Source organism: Mus musculus, chromosome 11, assembly GCF_000001635.26.
Source record: "Mus musculus strain C57BL/6J chromosome 11, GRCm38.p6 C57BL/6J".
Lineage (NCBI taxonomy): Eukaryota > Metazoa > Chordata > Mammalia > Rodentia > Muridae > Mus > Mus musculus.
In genome coordinates, this window is record NC_000077.6 from 9,137,181 (window position 1) to 9,160,344 (window position 23,164).

Below are 23,164 nucleotides of genomic sequence, written 5' to 3' on the forward strand. Positions count from 1 at the left end.
ATGATCTCAGAGAATGGCACCCTCCCCCCCAACCAAGTCAAAACTGCTTATCATCTTGCAGATAGAAATATAAAAGTGTTACCACAACACTCCAGAGTTTACTCCAGAAACCTTGACATTTGTTCCCACTGTTTCCTATGTCCCTTTCCTTCCTCCTGTGCAGCCCAGATGTCTAACAGTAACCATGTCACCCACCAGAAATGAATGGAGTGATGGTGTGTTCTTATATATGATCTTTGCCACACACGCCGATACACAGATTTAACCTGTGTAAATGTGTGGTTTGCTAACTCCCCTCTTGTCCTGAGCCTGCTGCCTTCACTGCTTGGAGAAATCCTGCATGGTTCAGAAGATATGGGAAAGAATGACCATGGTAGCAATGCTCTCCATAGCAAAGCTGGGAGCGGTGGCAACACCCATGTGGCTAAGAGTGCCTGTGTAATGTTTGATGTCCTTAGGTGATGCACTATGGTAAATCTGAATATAAATGGCTTCCTTCTTCATGCAAAATGACCTCAGATGATGAGCCTACGTTGCTGTATTCATTGTTTAATGTATAGAGATGCCAGAAACAGGCAAAACTAAATGATACCACATTATTCAATAAAACACCTCATCAGAGATGGAGAAACCACCCCTGGGAATTTCCTTTGTGGGGAAGGTGGGCTCTTTTTGGGTGGTTCTCGAGCTCTAGAGCATTAGGCAAATTCTGTTTTTGTTTTGTTTTGTTTTTAACATGAGAATTTACATGTGTGAGCTTCTGTTTTGTCATTTTTATATATCCTTATATGGTCGTGATAAACAAGCCCCTGCCATATGTATAACTGGGCTTCAAGCTTTGTTTTTATTTTTTATTTATTTTTTTTATTGCATTTTTTTCCATTTTTTATTAGGTATTTAGCTCATTTACATTTCCAATGCTATACCAAAAGTCCCCCATATCCACCCACCCCCACTCCCCTGCCCACCCACTCCCCCTTTTTGGCCCTGGTATTCCCCTGTACTGGGGCATATAAAGTTTGCAAGTCCAATGGGCCTCTCTTTCCAGTGATGGCCGACTAGGCCATCTTTTGATATATATGCAGCTAGAGTCAAGAGCTCCGGGGTACTGGTTAGTTCCTAATGTTGTTCCACCTATAGGGTTGCAGATCCCTTTAGCTCCTTGGCTACTTTCTCTAGCTCCTCCATTGGGAGCCCTATGATCCATCCATTAGCTGACTGTGAGCATCCACTTCTGTGTTTGCTAGGCCCCGGCATAGTCTCACAAGAGACAGCTACATCTGGGTCCTTTCAATAAAATCTTGCTAGTGTATGCAATGGTGTCAGCGTTTGGATGCTGATTATGGGGTGGATCCCTGGATATGGCAGTCTCTACATGGTCCATCCTTTCATCTCAGCTCCAAACTTTGTCTCTGTAACTCCTTCCATGGGTGTTTTGTTCCCAAATCTAAGGAGGGGCATAGTTTTGTTTTTAAATCAAGCCATGTAGAGTCAGCAAACATCACTGTGGTACCTGTTTTCATTAAGTATTTTCCCATTGCTAAAGGTAGAAGTTTCTGACCAATCCTTATACAGTGGATGCTACAAATCAAGTGTTTTATTTTTATTTAAAGTTGGAAACTAATATTGGCCACAGAATCGTGACTTAGAACATCCTTAACCTCTCCCAATTTTCATTTTTTCCCCAAAATCATTGAAACTGAGGCCCCAGCATTTGCATAAGGTACAAACTGCTTTTCCTATGCTTAGGTACCTCGGCACTCAGATGTGTATTGTAGTATGAGGATCAGATGTGTTTTGTAGTATGAGGACATATGTACACAGGTGCATATAGATGTTCACACCCATGTGCATGACATGCAGCCATGCACATACCTGTGCCAACATGTACATGCAAACTCATACACAGACAACAGGAGAAGAATAGAATTCAGTTCTCTCAAATTCATATGGTAAGGAGGATAGAGCAGGCCCCTAGGCCGCTCTGAAGCCTTCTGACATGCTCAATGGTATGGCACAGCAAAGCTACATGAGATGCACACTAACCGAGCTATCAGCCAGAGCCCTTTTTGCACCACTGTCTGAGTGAGAACTCAAAGATATCCAGGGGCGGATGCTGCAAACATGGAATTCTGCTCTCATTTATCCAGTGACAAGAGCTAAGACCAGTGAAAACTTTGGGGCTTGAGGTATTGCTCAGTGATAGAGTATTTTACTATACTCTATAGAGCTACTATACTATAGAGCATGTTTGAGACTCTGGGTTTTGTACACACATGCATATAACTCACCAATAATGTAAACTTCAATATCTCCCTGTGAGGTGACTGGTCTACATCCCCTTGAGAACTCTCAAGTTAGATGGAAGTGGAGTGTGGAGCGTGACTTTCCTGTCTGAAATAAAAAGACTGGACTCCATCTGTTTGTGCTGGAAGTTTTTATGTCAACTTGAACCAACAAAAGTCTCAATAAAATACCTATATAAGATGGGGGTGTAAGCAAGCCTGTAGGGCATTTTTAAGATTAGTGATTGATGGGGAAGGGCTTTCATAGATGGTGCCATCATTAAGCTGGTAGTCCTGGGTTCTGTAAGAAAGCAGGCTGAGCAAGCCAGTAAGCAGCATTCCTCCATGGCCTCTGCATCAATTTCTGCTTCTAGGTTCCTGCCCTATTTGAGTTCCTATCATGACTTCCTTCAATAAGCGACTACAACGTGGAAATGCAAGTCAAAAAATCCTCCCCTTTCCTGTGGTGGTTTGAATGGGAATGGCGCCTATAGAATCAATGTGTTTAAGAACTTGGCCCATAGGGAGTGGCACCATTAGGAGGTGTGGCCTTGTTGGAGAAAATGTGTCACTGAGAAGGCAGGCTTTGAGGTCTCATATGCTCAAGTTACATCCAGTGTGACTCACAGTCTCCTACTGCTGCCTTTGAATCACGATGTAGAACTCTTAACTCTGTCTTAAGCACCATGTCAGCCTGCAGGCTGCCAGCATTCTCACCATAACAACAATGGACTAAACCTCTGAACTGAAAGCCAGCCCAATTAAATGTTTGCCTTTATAAGATTTGCCTCGGTCACAGTGTTTCTTACACCTTGCATCTTAGTCAAATTCACAGCAATAGTGACCTTGACTAAGACACTGATGCTTCTGAAAAGCTTATGTGGGGACAAGTCACCCACTGCCTGGAAGCAAGTGCCTCACCTCCCAAATAGGTGTTGGAGACTTGACTGTACTCATTAGGAGCATCCTGGCTGGTGCTGGTTGAACTGGAGGAGCAGTCAGTTATGGGAGACCACAGGGAGCAAACTCAAGGCTTTGCCATGTTTGTGGAGTCAGGACATGGGCATTGTAAGGTTGGCTGAGTCCTTGTATGAAAGTCATAGTGGCTCAGATGCAGACAGTGGTTGTGTGCTCAGAAATGGTTATTTATAAATACGAGGACTGTCACGGGCTTTGGTGGGTACAGAGTTGGATGTTGGGATAGGTTCATGCAGTTAGCACAGGACTCTTTCTGAGGTACCCTGGGTCTCTTGTGGTATCTTATGGTAGCCATAGGAGGACCCAGGGTCTCTGGTATCCTGTGACAGCCATGGGAGGAACAGGTACAAGTTTTTTACCCCAATCCATCTCTTCTTCCCTAGGATTTCCTACAGATGGACCCTGAACTGCAGGGAGGGTTCAGGTAGGGGATGGTACTTATGAGGGCTTGTGGTAAAGATCTAGTTTGTTATCAGAGAACTGAGTTAGATGTCTCTGTTTTCTGGAACCCATCCTAACTCCTGTTGTCTTCCTGGGTCTGTGCTCCTCAGACAATTGCCAGGCCAGATCTCCATGTTCCTGCAATTCAGCTTGCCAGGAACAGAACAGTGCCATCTTTTTTGGTGTATCCTGGGTTGTCACACTTCTGAGGATACCTGTGTTAAGTGTTGTTCTCACAAGGACAGGATGCATGGCTAGGGAGAGGTACCCAGTACTGGAGAGAGGTAGAGGTATCCAGAGGGGGAACTGGGAGTTCCATGTCAGTTGGGAAAGAGGCAATCAGAAGAGGTGGTGACAGAAGACATGAGGGTATGCATGGCACTGGTTGTCACTTCATGATGCTAAATAGTAAGGTGGTAGGTGGCAATTCCAGACGATAGTGAGGCATGAGGAAATACCTGTTTCTCCTGGAGTCTCCTGCTAGGTCCCCTAAAGGATAAGGTATCTCAGAGCACTCATCAAAGCATCACACTGGGTGATATCACTGCGGGGTGTCTCATGGTGCTGGTGCTACAAGTTCAAGGTCAAGGTACTTGCAGTGTTGGTTCTCCCTTGGCCTTGTAGATGGCCTCTTTCCTCTAGATACCTTGGCTTATAGATGGAGACTTTTTGATATTAGTGTACCTGTGCTCTCATTGATAAAATAAAGCCAGGAATGCTTCTAGAGTCATCAGACTTGTATGGGGCCCTTGTGTGATGAAGAGGCAGGAAAGATGGAGGAGCAGAGTGATGAGTACATTCCAGAATTGGAGACATGATAGCTGTGATGGGTGTGAGAGAAGCCAGTTGACACAGAAGCAGGTCCTTACCCACATGATCGGTAGGATGGTGTGCTGCAGTCTGGAACTTGCGCAGACTTAGCCCTTGAACAAGCTGCCCAGCCGTGTGATCGCCCTGCCTCTGAACATTGACAAGATGTTTGAGATTAAGAATAGTCCATCTACTGGACTGGACCTCTTCAAAAGACCTCCATAGTTTAGATTCTCCTGGAAGTCATGCTGGGCAATGGTCTATGCTTTGGCAGAGGAGCATGTACTGCCACTGGAGTCCAGGTGGTGATCCTTGGCTGCTGCTGGAGACCAAGTGAATGTTTGTGGTCTGAGCTGTTGTCAGAAACCATGTAGGAGCCTAGGGTCTCTGCTCCCACTGACTGTGAAGGGCAAGGAAGCTGCTTTTGCATTGTTATCAATGATAGCAAATGCATGCATAATTGAGAAGAGGAACATAAAAGGCTTCTGTGACAACCCTCCCTCCACCCTCCCTGACTCTCCCTCCACCCTCCCTCCATCCTCCAACACTCCACCCCTGTCCAAAAAAATGAAGAGAGGAAGACATCAAAGAGAGCTAAAAACAAACAAATAAACGAGCAGTATGGAGAGGTGGAGGTCTCTACAGTTCCACAGTTGATGGCTTCTGACAAGGGTTCAGGAAGAGAAAAACTCAGTGTCCCTTGGTGGGGTGGCCACTAGCAGTTTGAACATGCTTCAGTGAGTATGTAGAGAACACAAATGGACTTGCTTGGTTTTTTTCTTTTTTCTTTTCTTTCTGTTTTGGTGGGGGGAGGGTCACAGGGGAGGGGTGGACATGGGATTACTGGGAGGTGAGGGCAATTGGGATGCATGATGTGAAATTCCCAAATAATTATTAAGTAAAAATACTATGGTAAAAAGATAGTCTTATGTAGTAGCACTCTTCTTCTTGGATGTAACGGTCAAAACAGGGTATGGTATCTCAACTAGATGCTTAAGATTATTAAGTTATAAATCCCACCTACGAATACAATGTCAGTAAAAATAAACTTCTTGATTCACATCAAACATCGTAGTAATAAAACAGGTTCTGTGATATAACTCAGTTTGTGTTATGCTTGCCTAGCATGCATAAAGCTCTGGGTTTGATCCATTATGCCACATGAACGACATAGTGGCGTGTACCTCTAATTTCAGCATATGGGCTTTAGAAGCAGGAGGATCAGAAATGCAAAGTAATTCCTCAGATGTACAGTGAGTTCTGTGCCTGCCTAGGATACTTGGAAAACAACCAACCAACCAACCAGCCAGCCAACCAACCAACCAACCAACCAACCAACCACCAACAACCAACCAAACCAAACCAAACCAAACCAAACCAAACCAAACCAAAACCAAGGAAGGACCACATGGTGAATGTGCTATGCTAGAAACAGACAGATTTGTGTCTTTCTACAGTCAGAATGTATTGAATAATGATAAACTCACGAGCAGTTAAAAGAAGATTTTATTATCTGTATTTTATGTGTTTGAATGTTACATGTATGTATGTGCACCATGTGCATCCCTAGTGCCCAAAGAGACCAGATAAGAGCATTGGATTCCATGGAACTGGAGTTAAAAGCGGCTGTGAGTTGCTAGATGGGTGCCAGGAACCCTGGTGCTCTGCATGAGCAGCAAGTGCTGTTAACCACAGAGTCATCTCTGCAGCACTCTTAATTGCAGTAAAGTGTCAGAAAATCCTGCTTCCTTTGGTAACCTGGCTGAGGCAAAGGCAGATTTTTTTTATTCCAATCTTAACTACTAATATCAGCTTCTCAGATCACATAGTAAATTCTGTCTGCTATATATGTGTGCTTTACAGAATAAATACAAAAGTTAAAGAGGCAAAATCAGAGTTAAAATTTTTTATCAGTGGGAAGTGTTAAGTAGAATCTTTATTGATAAGATAATGAACCCACAACCAGCTCAGAGCAGGAATGGTGGGTTCAGGCCTAAACAGGTGAATAAATGGATGGGTAGACCACACCAACAGCAAGGGAATGAGGTGAATTAAAGCTCTAGGGACAGTCAGGAGTTCTGTGGTCCTACACACACACACACACACACACACACACACACACACACACACACACACACTGGTTATCAGATAATAGGTCCATGTGAGGGAGTTCTACTGTTTCTTGGTCTGTTATGTTCAGTCATTTTACCCATGAGAAAACTTATCCTCTTTGCTCAAAATGGAGTCAAAAGTTCCATTGTAAATGGACTCTCTCAGGGTAAGGCATGTGGAGTAACAATGTGGAGTAACTCAGTGAATTTCAACAAACCACTTTTACCTGTTTTGTATCCTTACTTTTGTAATGTTTTTCAGGCATTCCTCACCTGAAATGTCAGTGTCAACCTGTCTACATAAGATGAATAATAGCTCTACTTAATATCTCATGAGATATTAAGGAACAACTCAATCATAATGTCAAGTCAATAAATTAAATAAATAGGAATGTTATAATATTTTAAGTGAACTTTAAAAAGAATTATATTTTGCAACTGCTTAAGACAAGTTTCCAGGTGACTTCCTCCTTAATTTTTTTTTTTTTTTTTGTAATTTGAAACTTCCCAGTGTATTAAACTGAGGAGTAGGTGTTCCTTAAGTATCTGGGTTACTGTTAACTGAGATAAACTACTTAGCATTGATTACCAAATACAAGTTTAGAATAAATTTTTGAGCACTTTGGTACTCTGTTTTAGTATGGTATAGGGAAACCAAATGCATTTGAGTCTCCCAATAAGCATGAAAAGTTGTAACAGGCATGAAGTAGTGTGCAAAGTAGTATGCAAAGAAAATGTGTTTCAATAAAGAAAGATGGTGAAATTGTTGTTTACAGAAAAAGAAAATAGTTTTGTTCTAAAGTAGAATGACTGGCTATTCCAGAATGAGAAACAAGAAAAGAATAGGAAATTGTCTTAGTTTGGGTTTTACTGCTGTGAACAGATACCATCACCAAGGCAACTTTCATAAAGAACAACATTTAATTAGGGCTGGCTTATAGGCTTAGAGATTCAGTCCATTATCATCAAAATGGGAGCATGGCAGTGTCCAGGCAGGCATGGCACTGAAGGAACTGAGAATTCTACATCTTCATTCAAAGGAAGTCAGGAGCAGACTGTCCTTAGGCAGCTAGAAGGAGGGTCTCAAAAGCCACCACCACAATGACACACTTCCTCCAACAAGGCCACACCTCCTAATAGTACCACTCCCTGGGCCAAACATATTCAAACCACCACAGAAACCAAAACAAACCTAGTTAATATATAAAAAAATGTTGCCAGGTGTGGTGGCACACGCCTTTAATCCAGCACTCGGGAGGCAGAGGCAGGTAAATTTCTGAGTTTGAGGCCAGCCTGGTCTACAGAGTGAGTTCCAGGACAGCCAGGGCTATACAGCAAAACCCTATATCAAAAAACCAAAACTAAAACCTAAACCAAACCAAACCAAAAAAGTTTTAGAGAGTTAGAAGGTATGGTGGTTTAAATATGCTTGGCCCTGGGAGTGCCACTATTAGGAGGTGTGGCCTTGCTGGAGTGGGTGTGACTCTGTAGGAGGAAGTGTGTCACTATGGGGTAAGCTTTTAAGCCCTTCCTTTTAGCCACATGGGAGACAGTCTGCTCTTGGCTTCCTTTGAATTAAGATGTAGAACTCTCAGCTCCTTCTCCAGTGCCATGCCTGCCTAGATGTTGCCATGCTTCCTGCTTTGATGATAATGGATTAAACCTCTGAAACTGTGGGCCAGCCCCAATTAAACGTTGTCACGTATAAGAGTTGCCTTGGACATGGTTTCGTTTCACAGAAATGCAATCCTAAGACAGATGTTTTGCACAAAGAGAGAGTTGAGCAGGTGCTCAAGAGCAGATATGTTTGCTTATATGTTAAAAACAACATGAGATGCAGTGTCTTAGCTATTGCTCTTTCCCTCTGGGACTCACACTGAATTTGGCCTGCCTACTGTGGCAGTGTTGAGAGGTGGGCATGTTAACAGGTGATTATGTTGCTAAGGGAAATTTCATGCTTTCCCATGGAACCAGGTTAATTGGAGTTATTAGGGTCAGAGCCTATGGCCTAGCAACTTTAACAAGTCAGGCTCAGCTACTTGTCATCAATATGCATTAGTGCAGAGCAGAAAAAGATTTATTGACTGTGGCCTGCTGCACCTCATTATTAAGATTATAGTCTACTATGTCTGGACAGCTTTCCTGAGCTTGGCACAAAATGGAAGACTTCCTTTTCTTAGTGGGGTTTCCTCTTTTCCACCTGATCTGGGGAGCCTGACTCTCAATCTTCTACCTGAGGAATGCCACATAGTTCTTGGTGAAATTACAGGTTCAACTTCCTGGAATGCCTTTCTATGCAAATGAGGTATCCCAGAACCTTAAGCCTCAGCCAATGAAATTTCACCTCAAGAAGAATTCCTTCCCACTCTCCAAGGTTCATATAGTCCTTGGTTCACACTGAGAAAAGTATATGAGCGTAAGCTGTTTCATTGAATATCATCTGTAGCCTCCCCGAGCCTTGAGCAGGCTGGCTCAGACCTGTTCTGCCACTGTGAATGAGACTACCTAGGGTGGAGTCTTCCGACCTAGATAGGTCTATTGTTCTGCCACTTGTACTCTTCTCCAAGACACCCTACCTGCTGAGAGGTTGAACCTGTCTTCCTGAGATAAGCAACAAACTGGTGACCAAGTGCAGACACCATGGGGACAAAGCATCAAGAGCCTTGCATGGCGGGTGATGGGCCTTCCCCCTTTATAAGCTCAGACTCTTAGTAAACTCTGGGGCCTTGATCAGTATCTTGTCTTGGTCTCATTATTTCTCCTGCCATCTTATCTCCATATAGCCCCAGCTCCCCTTCAGGAACCTAGTTCATGTGGCCGTGGGCGGCTACAATCATCTAATAGAGCTGTTTCATTGAATATTGTCTAATAGAGTTGTTTCATTAATGTCTGAAAGAGCTGTAACACTGAAGATCTATATAGAAACCTTTGGAGAAGATGCCCTCCTTCCCTACAACATTTACTCCTGTCCAAAGTGCCCAGACACTCCAAGGGAAGAGATCCCAGGTCCACTCCACCCCTCCCCGTCTGGTGTGCAGCACTGCCTGTGCACCTCAAAGAAAGAAACAAAAAAAAGGAACCCCAGTGGCCAAGTGGAAAGAGGAACAATGAGATCCAGTGATCTCCTCCCTCAGCTCCTCTCATCCTCCTGGGTCCTAACATGAAGGTAAAGTTTAACTAGAAGGCAAAGTATGCTCAACTATCTTGTCTGTCATCATGGTGTAGGTCCCAACTCCTTCCTCCAAAGTCCTTTGAAAACTTGTCTGCAATGTATAAGTGTAAGGTAGAAAATTCAAGTTTGACCCCCTAGACCAAGTTGGAGCCAAGAAAGAAAAATAGTTGGTTCCTGAAGCAGCCTGTTCTGAGAACTGGCTGACCACAGAACAGGTAATTACTCAAGCCTGTTCAGTGACCTTGTTTCAGGACCTGGCTGACCACAAAAGTTAGATTAAAATCTTGAGAACAATCTTGAGAAGCAGAGAGTTTCTTCTTGTGATTTTTAGTTCCCCCTTGTGATTTTTCACTGATATTTTCCAATAATGCCCTCCCTTGGGTTATGATTTTTCCTTTAAATACCCCCTTTCCCAGCTACTCATGGTCAAATTCCTCTACCCCTGCATGGGATACGAGTCGGCCCCAGTGTGCTGGTTCCTATCAAGAAACCTCTTGTAATTGCAGCAAGGACAGTCTTTTGTGAGTTCTTGGTGGTGGTGGTGGTGGGGTTGCGTCATCCCGAGACTTGAGTGAGGGTCTCCCCTCTTTGTTTTTTTTATTTTTTTTTATAAGTTCTCTTTGTAGGAGACAGGATCTTCTTCTTGCTAACATTATGATCCAGGCTTTTCTTTCTCCTAGCGTGAGGGTTCCTTGGGAACATTTAATTCCTTGGGGAGTCCAGTGTTTCATTAACTTGATTGCCAGAGGAGGGGTACAATTGTCTCTTTAGAACATCTTCATTCCTGCTGAGAGGGCCATATCAGGGTGTGGGGTCTCACACTCTTCAGTTGGAATATTTACAGGAGAGCAGGTTGGGCTAAAGCCAGACACCCATCGTCACATGCTTCACTTCTTTATCACAGGACTACTTCTCTCTGACATCTATCATGTGACAAAACAACATAGGACTCTAAATAAGCATAGTTCCCTTATAAATTGCTCAATATCAGACATTTTGGCTAGCAACAGAAGTCTAACCAAGACACAAACCCTACTATCACAATCTGTACTTGTTTTTTTTTTTTATATTGTTGGTTTATTTTTTAATTAAGAATTGTGAAAATATTCTCCTTCATGTTTTAACCTTTGTGCAACTTGCCAAGAAGACAAAGCTTTTGTCAAAATAAATATTTTTTATACTCACATCTTCAATTACTCAAGAAAATGGAGTCTGGTCAATACTGAAGAGTTAGATTTTGATCTAATCTATGTAACCTTCTGTCTTTCCTTTGTCCCACAACTATATGTAACCCTATTACATTGTTAGGACCTACTTGTTATGGATAACATATATATTAGTTACTTTTCTCATCACACAACAGGAAGCAATGCAAGACAGGAAAGCTTTATTCTGACTTGAAGTTCAAGGATACAGCCTGGAGTCCTGCCAGGTTAGTCACCGCAGGAGTAACCAGATTCATGTTGAGATAAGATTGGGAGATGGAAGCTGGTCAGCAACCTCAACATATTGTCCTTGTCTAGAAGCTGAAAAGAGCTTTGCCTTTTGGGCTCGAGTGATGGCTTAGGGGTTAAGAGCACTTTTTATGCTTGCAGAAGACAAGAGTTTCTAGTACCCACATCTGGCAGCTTACAACCACATATAACTTCAGCCCTGGTGGGGCGGGGGATCTGATACCTCTGGTCTCTGTGGGCACTCACTCTCATGTGCACCCCAAGACAGAGATAATTAAAAATAAAATAAACATTTAAAGAAGGAACTCTAGAAAAGGAACCTGATTTCTATGACCATCTCTCCCTCTAAATGAGCAGTCATTTCTAGAGTCTGCCTGTGAGGATGTTAGGAAGTGCATCATGTTTGGGCCAGCTGATGACCAGCTCATTTCCCGCCTCACACCTTATGCCAATGTCTGACACAAATATTACTTTAAGTTCCTACACTAGCAGTTTGATGGTGTCCCATTCCCAGGGTTTGTTCCTCCCCCATAATGGGGGATCTCTGCTTTCTTTCTATTAAGCTCATGAGCATGAGTCTATAATAAAACTCCTTTGTAAATGTTCCTTCCCATTGCCCACAAATCCTATTTTTTGAATTCATGAAACAAGAATGCAGAGAGGGGCCACTGACTTGGTGGAAGTTTTGTGTGACCCCGAATATCTGGTATTCTAATTCCTGCACTAAAGCCCACCTGAGTCAAGAGAGACAGCCTCTGTCAACTCAACATTTCCTGTATTGAGTCCACAGTCAGGAAGCAGAAAGCAGCCAATGCTGAGACCAAGCTCTTCCTCCCTTTTATGAAGTTCTGGACCCTAGCCCATAGAGTGTGACTGTAGGGGGTCTTCCCACCTCAATTAACCAAATATAGAAAACCCCTTCTCACACATGTCCATGGTACCTGAGCCTGAAGATCTCACTGACAGCTGCCTCTACAGAAACAAACCAGGAGACAGAATGGTGGAGGAGATGGTTTTTTTTTTTTTTTTTTTTTTTTATGTTGTGCTCTTTATTGCCAAAAATAAAAACTTTTAAAAAGACAACTACTGTTGATCAATAAATATTCCTTTTTTTCCGTGCTGGTGTGTGTTTCCCCCCATGCTGCCTGAAAGCCACTACAGTAGGGCCCGGGATGCTCAACGCTTAATAAAACCTGCCATGTCTAACACCAGTGGGACCCTGGCCATCTCCCCGATGGCCTTCCAGGGGGCAGACTGTGCAGGGCATAGCCCAGAAACTACAAGGGCTCCCGAGGCCTGAAGTCCAGCCACCGTGAACCTAGTCTTTGGAGGCAGGCGAGCCGTGGCTAGTTTATGGTGAGCACGTCACTCTGGATCTCATGGCTTAACTGAGTCTGTAAATCACTCAGCTTCTTCTTTAGCCCCGACAGGGCTGAGAGGACAATGGTTTCAGGGCGCAGTGAGCCACACGACTCCACATTGTAGTAAAACCTCTCTGGCTTGCCGTTGGGGTCATAGGGAGCCTGCGACTCATCCTCATCCAGATTGGAATACTCACTCTTGGGCCATTCCTCAGGCTTGGGATACACTGTATGCCGAAGTGCGTTGTCTGGATCGTATTCAAAAGCTACCCCCGCAGTAGGGTATGTTCCTTGCCAAAGCCCTTCTTGGCATAGGCTCGAAGTCTCAGCTCCTGCCCCTTCCTCAGCTTGACAATAAGGATGTCATCCTGCTTCACATAGTCATTAGGGTCGTTATCCCGGTTCCGAGATGTCACCGGAATAACCCGGGGGCTGTTGGAGATGAGATCTCGGGAGGTGACATGGCGCGTCTGGTCTTCATTGCACCTCACATCGAGAGTGAACTCCACAGAACACTCAGGGCAGAACTCTTCACATGTGCAGTCCCGGGAGTACTGCAGCTTGTCCACAATGTCATCACTAGTGAGGGGGATTAAACCAAGCCTGTGCGCGATGAATTCATCATGAAGGACCGAGGAGTTGGCATCAATCTGAACCCGTAGTCGATGGCTATTATGGGCACCTCTGCGATGAAGACCCTCCGAATGGAATTGGCCACCGCCAGGTCCGTGTTCTCGATAATGAACTTGACGTTCTCTTCGGTGAGTTCCGTGATCCGCACTGTTGGCTGGTTGGCTTACGGCATCGCGACCCTCCGCCAGGCTCCCGCGCCAGCCGCACAGCGCGCCTGCGCGGCCACCAGCCTGGAGGAGATGGTTTATTCAGGTCTGGGCTTGGGAAAACACAGAGTATGAGCCTCATTGGAAAGCAGCACCCAACTCCCCAATTAAAGGAGAATTATCTTTGTAGTCTCTCTGGAGTGATAGGTTGAAGATGCACACACCGGAAAGCTAAGGCACAGCTCCTTCCTAGATTTATTTTTATTTTCTTTCTGTAATTTGTAGTCTGCCCTGCTAGACACAGAGGTTTTGTTTATCCCATGGTGAACCTAACTCTTACCAAATTGACAATTGGAATTAAAGTTCACAACATCTCAACATCCAAATATCCAATTCTGAATGTCTCTCTCTCTCTCTTTTTAAACTTCGAATGAACTCTGATATTTCCCAGGAGGCTCTGGGAAACCCTGAAAATATATTTTCTCTTTCTCAAAAGGAGAGCTGTTAACTAGTTAGGCTTACGTGATATGTTGAATTCCTTGAGACGCTGCCAAATAAGAAGTGGCATTCTCTCTTCTTTAGGTAACATCTGCATGCTTATGCTAGGAACACAGCAATTTCAGAAATGTGTGAGGTGCATGGAGTTTTGCAGATTCCCTACCTGATGAAGACGTGTTTGACATAGTGTCCACTGAGGATTCCCAGGACTCCCTAAAGCTTCCATCTGTAAGAGACAGCAAGCTGGAGTGCACTGAGGAAGAGAGACAGAGCCATCCCAGGGTTTGAGTTTTATAGTGATCTTTGTATAGACTCTTTGCTGGCTCTTGTAACATTAATATAATGGATAACAAAACATCAATGCATAGTTTCTTCAAATCTTCTTTATGATTATAACTTGTAGAACCCTGGAAGTATTTTCCTTTAAAGATTGGCTTATATCCAAAGCCTGCTTCTTAGGAGAAAACACGTGCCTGGTGTGTTTCTGGCCAGGAACTCATGCCTGGGGATTTCAGGCCACAGGGGTAAACCTATTACTATTTTTCTGCTACATGGAAGTAGTACTAACTACTCTCTACGTTCAGATCTCTCTACCCATAAATCAGTGCAGCTTTCAGGCCATGTAAGAGAAATTTCTTTGTACACTGGTCAGAGACCAGAGAATACTAGGCAGTGTCAACTGGGATATCTATATTACATCCATCCCCAAAGCTCAGTGACTATCACAGAAGAGGGGACAGAGAGATTATTAGAGTGATTTGAGAAGAGGGGACAGAGAGATTATTAGAGTGATTTGAGAGACGTGGAATAGTGTCCCCTTGTCAAGTCAGGACCACTATACTCATGAATTCACATCTGCTGTGGTTGTCTGCCTAAGATCAATCCAGTCAGCATCCCTGTATGGAGTGGGAAGGGACTCCTGAGTTCTCAACTCTAACTGAGTTGTTATATACTGGCAATGGCTTTTGGGGAGGGGGGGATCAGTTTTCTTTAAGTGTGTGGCTCTTGGTAGGTTGGGCATGCTACACTGAATGATATTGTGGACAGGAGTATATGGGAGGCACAAATTGGGCTTGGTTGGTTATTAAGACCCTAAAAGACAGGGTGTAAAATTGGGGGATAAGGAGGTGGTGGTGAACTTGGGAGAAATTAGTGGGAGGATGAAAGGGAGGAGAGGGAGGGGGTGTGAATATTATAAAAGTGCATTGTGTAAAAATTTCAAAAAGTTAATTAAAATACTTTAAAAATTAAAAAAAAACTTTGAAAATTAGTAGGATTGCCTACTGAGTAAAGAGATTTCTTGCCAATCCTGATAACCTGAATTTGATCCCTGGGATCTACATGCTCAAACTGAAGAACCAATTCCCACAGCTGACTGTCCTGCATGGTGACAGGCATCCACATGCACACGTAATAAATATGTGTTAAGAAAATTGTCATAGGTGGTGAATACATTGCTCTCCTGAGTTCTTTTTTCCAGAACTACTCCTTAGTTGTCTTCATACTTTAAGTAGACCACAAAAAAGCAAAATGGATCAGACCATGGAGTCTCTGCTGGTCATTGGTCATTTCTAAGCAGCCCTGACCATCACCCCTGCTTTGAAAATGGCCAACAAACAGGTTAGACCTCGTTAGAACTCCTCATCTGTGAAATTGGAATTGAAATTAAACTCTACAGAGGCAACCTAATTAACGGTCATAAGCAAATAACTTGGTGAGGGCTTGGAGCAAGGATTTCAAGTCATTTATAGGAGATCTTAAAAAAAATGTTTCAGGTTAGTCTAATGCAAAAACTGGGAAGAGCAAAGACAGTCCCAGAGTCTATATCCAATCATCAGTGTTTAAGATGAGGAAATTACATTCCAAGAGTACGTGGATTGCAAAGAGCCTTTGTCTGGCTCTTTTTTTTTTTTTTCCCTTTGGTTCAGGGTATAAACTTGAATGACAGGAATGAGCAATGGTGGATCACTGTTATCCATTCAATTCTTCTTTTTTTACTAGAGAGACGTTGGCTAAGAAAACATAACCATGGCCTTATTAATGTTCTCATGGACACCTGCAATGATCAGTCATATTAGCAAGGGGAACAATATTTGCTTGAAGGTTTATTTTCCCTTGAGGAACTCAAAGAAAGTAAATTCTTTCCCCTAAGAAGTTGTCAGAGGATCTAGAATGACAGGCTGGGGAGGGTCTCCACCCATGAGGGAGGGTCTCACCCTCTGCAGTGAACTGAGAAAGGGTAGGCACAGTTCTTTTCAGTTTGAATTCTACAGTGACTTTTGATGTAGTGGCGTTGCTGGGCTTTTTTGACCTCCATTTCATGGCTATCAAGTGTCAAGGATGGCTGCAGGAATCTCCTTTCTGATGACAGTCTGTAGAATGGGCAGTCATAGTACAATTCAGGGCAGTTTGGACCCAGGATTCTGGCAACTGGGTGAGGTGGTGCAAGACCAAAAGAGCAATGGAAGTATGAGAAAACTTCCTGTGTGTCCTCCCAAATCAACTCCACACGATCCACAAGCAATTAGATGGGAAGACTAAATATGATCATGTTCTGTGTCTGTGTTCTAGGTATGTGTATGGTGCTATGAGCTGTGAGTGGCATTCTGGGTAATAGATCGTTATTTTACATTCTCCTAGAGGTCATAGCCATAATGAAGAGGATAAGTTTATGGTCTATGAGGAGGTTTATGATAAGTTTATGATGCAGCTCACTGGTACACCTTGTGCTTAGAATGCACAAGTCTCTGACTCAACACATAGCATCAAAAGAGAAAATGAAAGAAAACTTATGAACTATGACCCCTGATAAGAATAGGGCAGTCTTTTATTTATAATAGCCAGAAGCTGGAAAGAACCCAAATGTCCCTCAAGAGAGGAATGGATACAGAAAATGTGGTACATTTACACAATGGAGTACTACTCAGCAATTAAAGACAATGAATTCATGAAACTCTTAGGCAAATGAATGGATCTGGAGGATATCATCCTGAGTGAAGTAACCCAATCACAAAAGAACACACATGATATGCACTCACTGATAAATGGATATTAGCCCAGAAACTTAGAATACCCAAGATACAATTTACAAAACACATGAAACTCAAGAAGAAGGAAGACCAAAGTGTGGATACTTTGTTCTTTCTTAGAATGGGGGAACAAAATACCCATGGAAGGAGTTACAGAAACAAAGTTCGGAGCTGAGACAGAAGGAAGGACTATCCAGAGACTGTCCCACCTGGGGATCCATCCCATAAACAACCACCAAACCCAGACACTATTGCATATGCCAGCAAGATTTTGCTGACAGGACCCTGATATAGCTATCTCTTGTGAAGCTATGCCAGTGCCTGGGAAATGCAGAAGTGGATGTTCACAGTCATCTATTGGATGGAACACAGGGTCCCCAGTGAAGGAGCTAGAGAAAGTACCCAAGGAGCTAAAGGGATCTGCAACCCTATAGGAGGAACAACAATGTGAACTAACCAGTATCCCCCAGAGCTGTGTTTCTAGTTGCATATGTAGCAGAGGATGGCCTAGTCGTCTATCAATGGGAGAAGAGGCCCTTGGTTTTTCAAAGATTCTATGCCCCAGTACAGAGCAATGCCAGGGTCAGGAAGTGGGAGTGGGTGGGTTGGGGAGCAGGGCAGGGGGAGGATATAGGGTACTTTCAGGATAGCATTTGAAATGTAAATGAAGAAAATATCTAATAAAAAATTGGTTTTGGCCATCTTGTATCCTGGGTCCCAAAGAGTCCAGTCTGCACAGGAGAGCACACAGGCAGCAGAAGCGACATAGCTTCTGGGACAGGGTCCCTTCGGGCCTTCATCTTCAGCCAGGAGGCAAATCTCAGCTCCAGACCTCTGTGCACCTTCCCTGCAGAGAGTACTCTGACAACTGAGACTCAGGAGAGTTGGACTCCCAGGAATGCTGACAGAGGCTAACAGAATCACAGGAGGAACAAACTTCAGCCAGAGACAGCTAGAACAACTAATGCCAGAGATTACCAGGTAGTGAAAGGCAAATGTAAGAATCTTTCTAACAGAAATCAAGACCACTTAGCATCATCAGAACCCAGCACTCCTATCACAACGAGTCCTGGATACCCCCAACACACCCAAAGAGCAAGATTCAGAGTTAAAATTATATCTCATGATGCTGGTAGAGGATTTTAAGAAGGACTTTAATAACTCACTTAAAGAAATACAGGAGAACACTGCTAAATAGGTAGAAGTCCTTAAAGAGGAAGCACAAAAATCTCTTAAAGAATTACAAGAAAACACTGCTAAGCAGGTAGAAGTCCTTAAAAAAAGGAATCATTGTGTCCTGGATTTCCTGGATGTTTTGAGTTAGGATCTTTGTGCATTTTGCATTTTCTTTGACTGTTGTGACCATGTTCTCTATGGAATCTTCTGCACCTGAGATTCTCTCTTCCATCTCTTGTATTCTGTTGTTGATGCTCACATCTATGGTTCCTGATTTCTATCCAAGGATTTTTATCTCCAGAGTTGTTTCCCTTTGGGTTTTCTTTATTGTTTCTACTTCCATTTTAGATCTTGGATGGTTTTGTTCAATTCCATCACCTGTTTGTGTTTTCCTGTAATTCTTTAAGGGATTTTTGCATTTCTTCTTTAAGGACTTCTACCGTTTTAGCAGTGTTCTCCTGTGTTTCTTTAAGTGAGTTATTAATGTCCTTCTTAAAATCCTCTACCAGCATCATGAGATATGCTTTCAACTCTAAATCTTGCTTTTTGGGTGTGTCGGGGCATCCAGGACTGGCTGAGGTGGGAGTGCTGGGTTCTGATGATGGTGAGCGGTCTTGGATTCTGTTAGTAGGATTCTTACTAACTATCTGGTTATCACTGGCATTAGTTGTTGTCTCTGGCTGAAGCTTGTTCCTCCTGTGATTCTGTTAGCCTCTGTCAGCATTCCTGGGAGTGCAACTCTCTCCTGAGTCTCAGTTGTCAGAGTACTCTCTGCAGGGAAGGTGCACAGAGGTCTGGAGCTCAGCTTTGCCTCCTGGCTGAAGATGAAGGCCCAAAGGGACCCTGTCCAAGAAGCTCTGTTGCTTCTGCAGCCAGCATGCTCTCCTGTGCAGACTGGTCTCTGAGGGACCGGGGATACAAGATCATCAATAAGCTTTTTAAATTCTTGGAAAGTTGTATACATTCATACAATGTATATTGGTAATATCCATCCTTCGTTACCTTCATCCAATTTACCCTAGTGTCTTTATCCCATTAACTCCCTTCCTAGTCATGTTCCATTTTATTGTTACTAATATTTCTCTAAGTCCAGTTAGTGCTGCCTATATGCACATTGGTGCGTGGCTCCCAACTGAGCAACCAGTCAGCTGCCACATCCCCAAAGGAGAGAGACCCTCTGTCCCTCACTAACCTTCAGCTACGGTTGGTACCTAGAGACACTCTTTCCCTTCCACACTGGGATTTTAACTTCCTTCATCTTGTGAAGGTCTTGGGCAGACAACTACTACAGCTGCTGTGGGCTGATGTGTGCATCAGTCACATCATTTCTGAAAGTCAGCTTTTTACGGCTTCTCTCCTGTTATATCTTACATTCCTTCTACTGCCTGTTCCAGGAAGGCCCCTGAGCTTTGGATGGTAGAACACTGATAGAGATGACTCACCCACAATAGAGCATTCACTGTTATTTATGCTAGACCTATTGACCAGTTCTGAATCTCTGTATTAACCTCTACTCACTGCAAAAAGAAGCTTCTCTGACCAAAGTGGAGGACAGCATTAACATATGGGTAGAAACCCAGATGTTGACAGCCTGAACATTTAGCAATAAATAAATAAACAAACAAGAGTAGGTATTTCCCAGGTGTCGGAACATGGTCTGGGAATGGAGTTATGTGAGGAGAATTCTGAGTGCTTGTTAGAACACTTTAGGACAACAAGACAAGACTCCTGTGACCTCAGTTTCTTCAGAAACTTAGACTTGCTCTTGGAATGTGTTTTCGTGCTCCTCCCAGGTGTAGAGGCTAGGAGTGAGTTTACTTCCAATTATTCAATAGAACTGGTTATTGCTATTTGTTTATATGGCTCTATGGAAAAGTATGGTTTAGCCATGTGTGGCTTGTCCTTGAGATTAAACATTCTACTCCTGATTCTTCTTAACCCTCAGAGTATAAACTGCCTGATACTCTGAATAGAGTTAGCCACTGCATGAGAATTTAGTCTGCCTCATTTATTGGCTTCATTTTTCCTGGCCCCACCATATCTAGAAAGGCAAACAAGTGTGGGGCCATGAATCAGGGACATGACATCAGCTATAAGACAAGAGAGTGGGGTCTCACAGGAGGTGAGAATGGTCCAGAATCCAGAGAATGCTTGGCCTTATGTTAAGCTCTTTTTTTTTTTTTAAAGAAAGGCAAATAAGTATCAAAATCACAACTCTTAGATTGCTTGCAAGTTGTTTATGATTATAATCTCTGGATTCCAGAAGAAGAAACTTTAGATGAAGAGGAATGGGGCAGAATGAATATTGAAAAGGCTTATAAACAATGGAGGAAAAACATCATTATTCGATTTTGGGTCACTTGGGCATTACTTTGGACAGTTAGAAAGATATTTAAGGAAGGCAAAGAGGATATTAATTGTGAGGAAAAGATGACTAATTTCTTGCATAAAAATCAATTGGATAATCAGACCTTAAAATTGGCAAAAGAGGCAATTTTCCCTGTTGAGGCAAAATTGAAAGTGAGAGCGGGGATGCTGGTAATGGTTTCCTCAGCTCCCTTACTGGAGCCTCCTTTACATCGAATCCTCCAGTGCCAGAAAAGGCTCTGAAGCTTGGGGTAAGGAATTTGATATCAACCTAATTTTGAACTAATTCCACTTTCTGAAGAGGGTTTAGGAGAGCCTGTGAAGACACTAACTATGTAGTCTGTGAAGCAAGCTAGGGCACAGCAAGGAAACGAAATTTGTTTACAACTGATTATGCACTAGCCAGTCTATTTAAGTCTAGAAGTAGAGGCAGTATTGGACTGTCCTCCCATATGACCTCTAGAGATAAGAACTGCAGCTGTTTGTATCTAGGCCAAAAGAGTCATTTGTGTGTCATGTGGATCCCTCACTGCTTTTAAACTTACCTGTTTTTCCCACTAAATTGTTTCCTACAAATATTTTAGCATAGGAGGATAAACCTTTGGAGTGGATTTATTTTTACTATGAGGACCATTAAATTTTAACTGCTTATCTTATTCTTCTTGCTCAATTAATAAATCAGGGAGGCTCCGATTTCAACAATTATATGGATTTGATTCTTGCTGTATTATAACTTAACTAACAAGCAGCTTAAAAGTGTATGACAGAACTCTGTGGATTGTCAAACTTCACTCAAAGATTACTATGGAAGGATAGAAAAAATCATTATCCAGCTGATAAGCTATGGAATTTTCTCATATGAACTGAATTTGTGATTACAAAAATTGTCCAACCTTCTCCCGTTTTATAGGCAGATACTTATTTTATTGATGGCTCATCTAATGGTGTAGGAGAGATTCATGGTCCAGATATTCGTCAATCTATTAATACCTCCTTTTCCTCAGCCCTACAGGTGGAACTGTTTTGATTCATCTATTATCTTTAATTCATAACTCTTTAAACATTGTTTTAGATTCTCTTTATGTTATAGGATTATTTCCAGCAAGAGACTCACATACATTTTAAACCCTTGGTTTGATTTCAGAAGGAAATAAAGTGAATGCATTGACATGCTCTGTTTTTACTTCTCCAGAAAAAGATTGGGGAGAAGAATGCATTATGGACTCCTCTTTGGCTCCTCTGGTCCTGGGCCATCAAGGACAATGGCAGAGGGCAAGGAGACAGTTGAAGTCACCAGAAAGATAACAACTATCTAGCTAAAGGGCAAAAGGAGATAGTCACTATATCATCTGAGGTGAGGTATGCCCACCTTGATCCAAGTTAATGCCCTATGCACCAAGGGAGAATTTATTCTACAAAATTGAGTCCTATGTCACCTGAAAATCTTTTTCTGGCAATGCTATCTGTTTTACCTGTGGATCTATAATGAGTTTCTCTGAAATGCACATGTGTTACTTTATACTCCTCATTCCCCTTTGCTTCAACTTGTGGATTGGATGGATGAATCCAGCTCCTGCTTTCTCTCCTAATGACTCTGTGTTTATTACAGGACCTTGGGACTATAATAAATGCTCATGACTTATCCTTGTGACTATAAGAGACTCATCTATTCATCTGGAGAAGGAACCAGATCTAATTTTTCCTTGTGATTTAAATTACTTCCCTTTGCATAGGATATCTAAACATCTGTAGTTCTACTAAAGGCAATATCCCTGACCGTGAAAACATAGGGAAGTGTCCTGTGCCTTGCAATAAGATTTTCATTTAATAAATTATGTCATCTGGGTGCTGTGTTTTCAATTCATCCAAGATACATGTTTCTTTTGTCTAAGTGTTTTTCCCTTCTATCAATCGGGTGGATCCTTGGGATCTAATCTCAGATCTCAAGGCTTCGTGGCAAGCCTGTACCTACCTAGCTGTCTTACTGGTCCTCTTATAGATGTTTTATCTAACCAAGGAATGAATCATAGGCTTCCATGGAGATTTGCTGAACTATTATTTAAATATGGAATAATTCTACCTACAACTTCAGAATTCGCTAAGAAGGAAGGAAATCCCTATAACCATTTAGTTTTCTAAAAAAAAAAAACAAAAAAAAAAACAAAAAAAAAAACCCCAAAAAACCCCCCAAAAACAAAAGGAAAACAAACAAACAAAAAAAACAACAACAAAAAACAAGTAAAATAAGAGACATTATAGAAATCAAGGAAATGAGCCTCAGATAGAACCACACTGTTTTATCTAAAACCTTTCATTTGAAATATTCTTGGGGAAAAATGATTAACTTCTTGGAAATGAGGCAGAAAGGTGGGTGACATAACCTTTCAGTGTCATGTGGAGGAGACCACACAAACACCCATGGAGGGAAATGTACTTGGTTTGACTCTGTTATTCTTGGTTAAGGTTCTTGACAGAGCGTAGTTACATGTTAACTTAAGGATATGTTCCAGTTGTGTCTCAAATACTTTCTGCCCAGTGGGAGAGCGAAAATGAAAGGTCACTATTTATGGTCTATGGCACATGGCCAAGTTTATATGTAAACCCAAGAATCTCGACCTTGTAAAAGTACTCTGCCTTTATAAATTCTTTTTGAACTGGCTATGGCCATCTTACTATTATAATTAAGAAGAAGAATATACTGCT

General features: G+C 42.5%; 1 pseudogene; it reads right to left on the bottom strand.

The window, feature by feature from the left end:
- On the bottom strand, window positions 12,287-13,475 carry Gm11993 (predicted gene 11993; annotated as a pseudogene).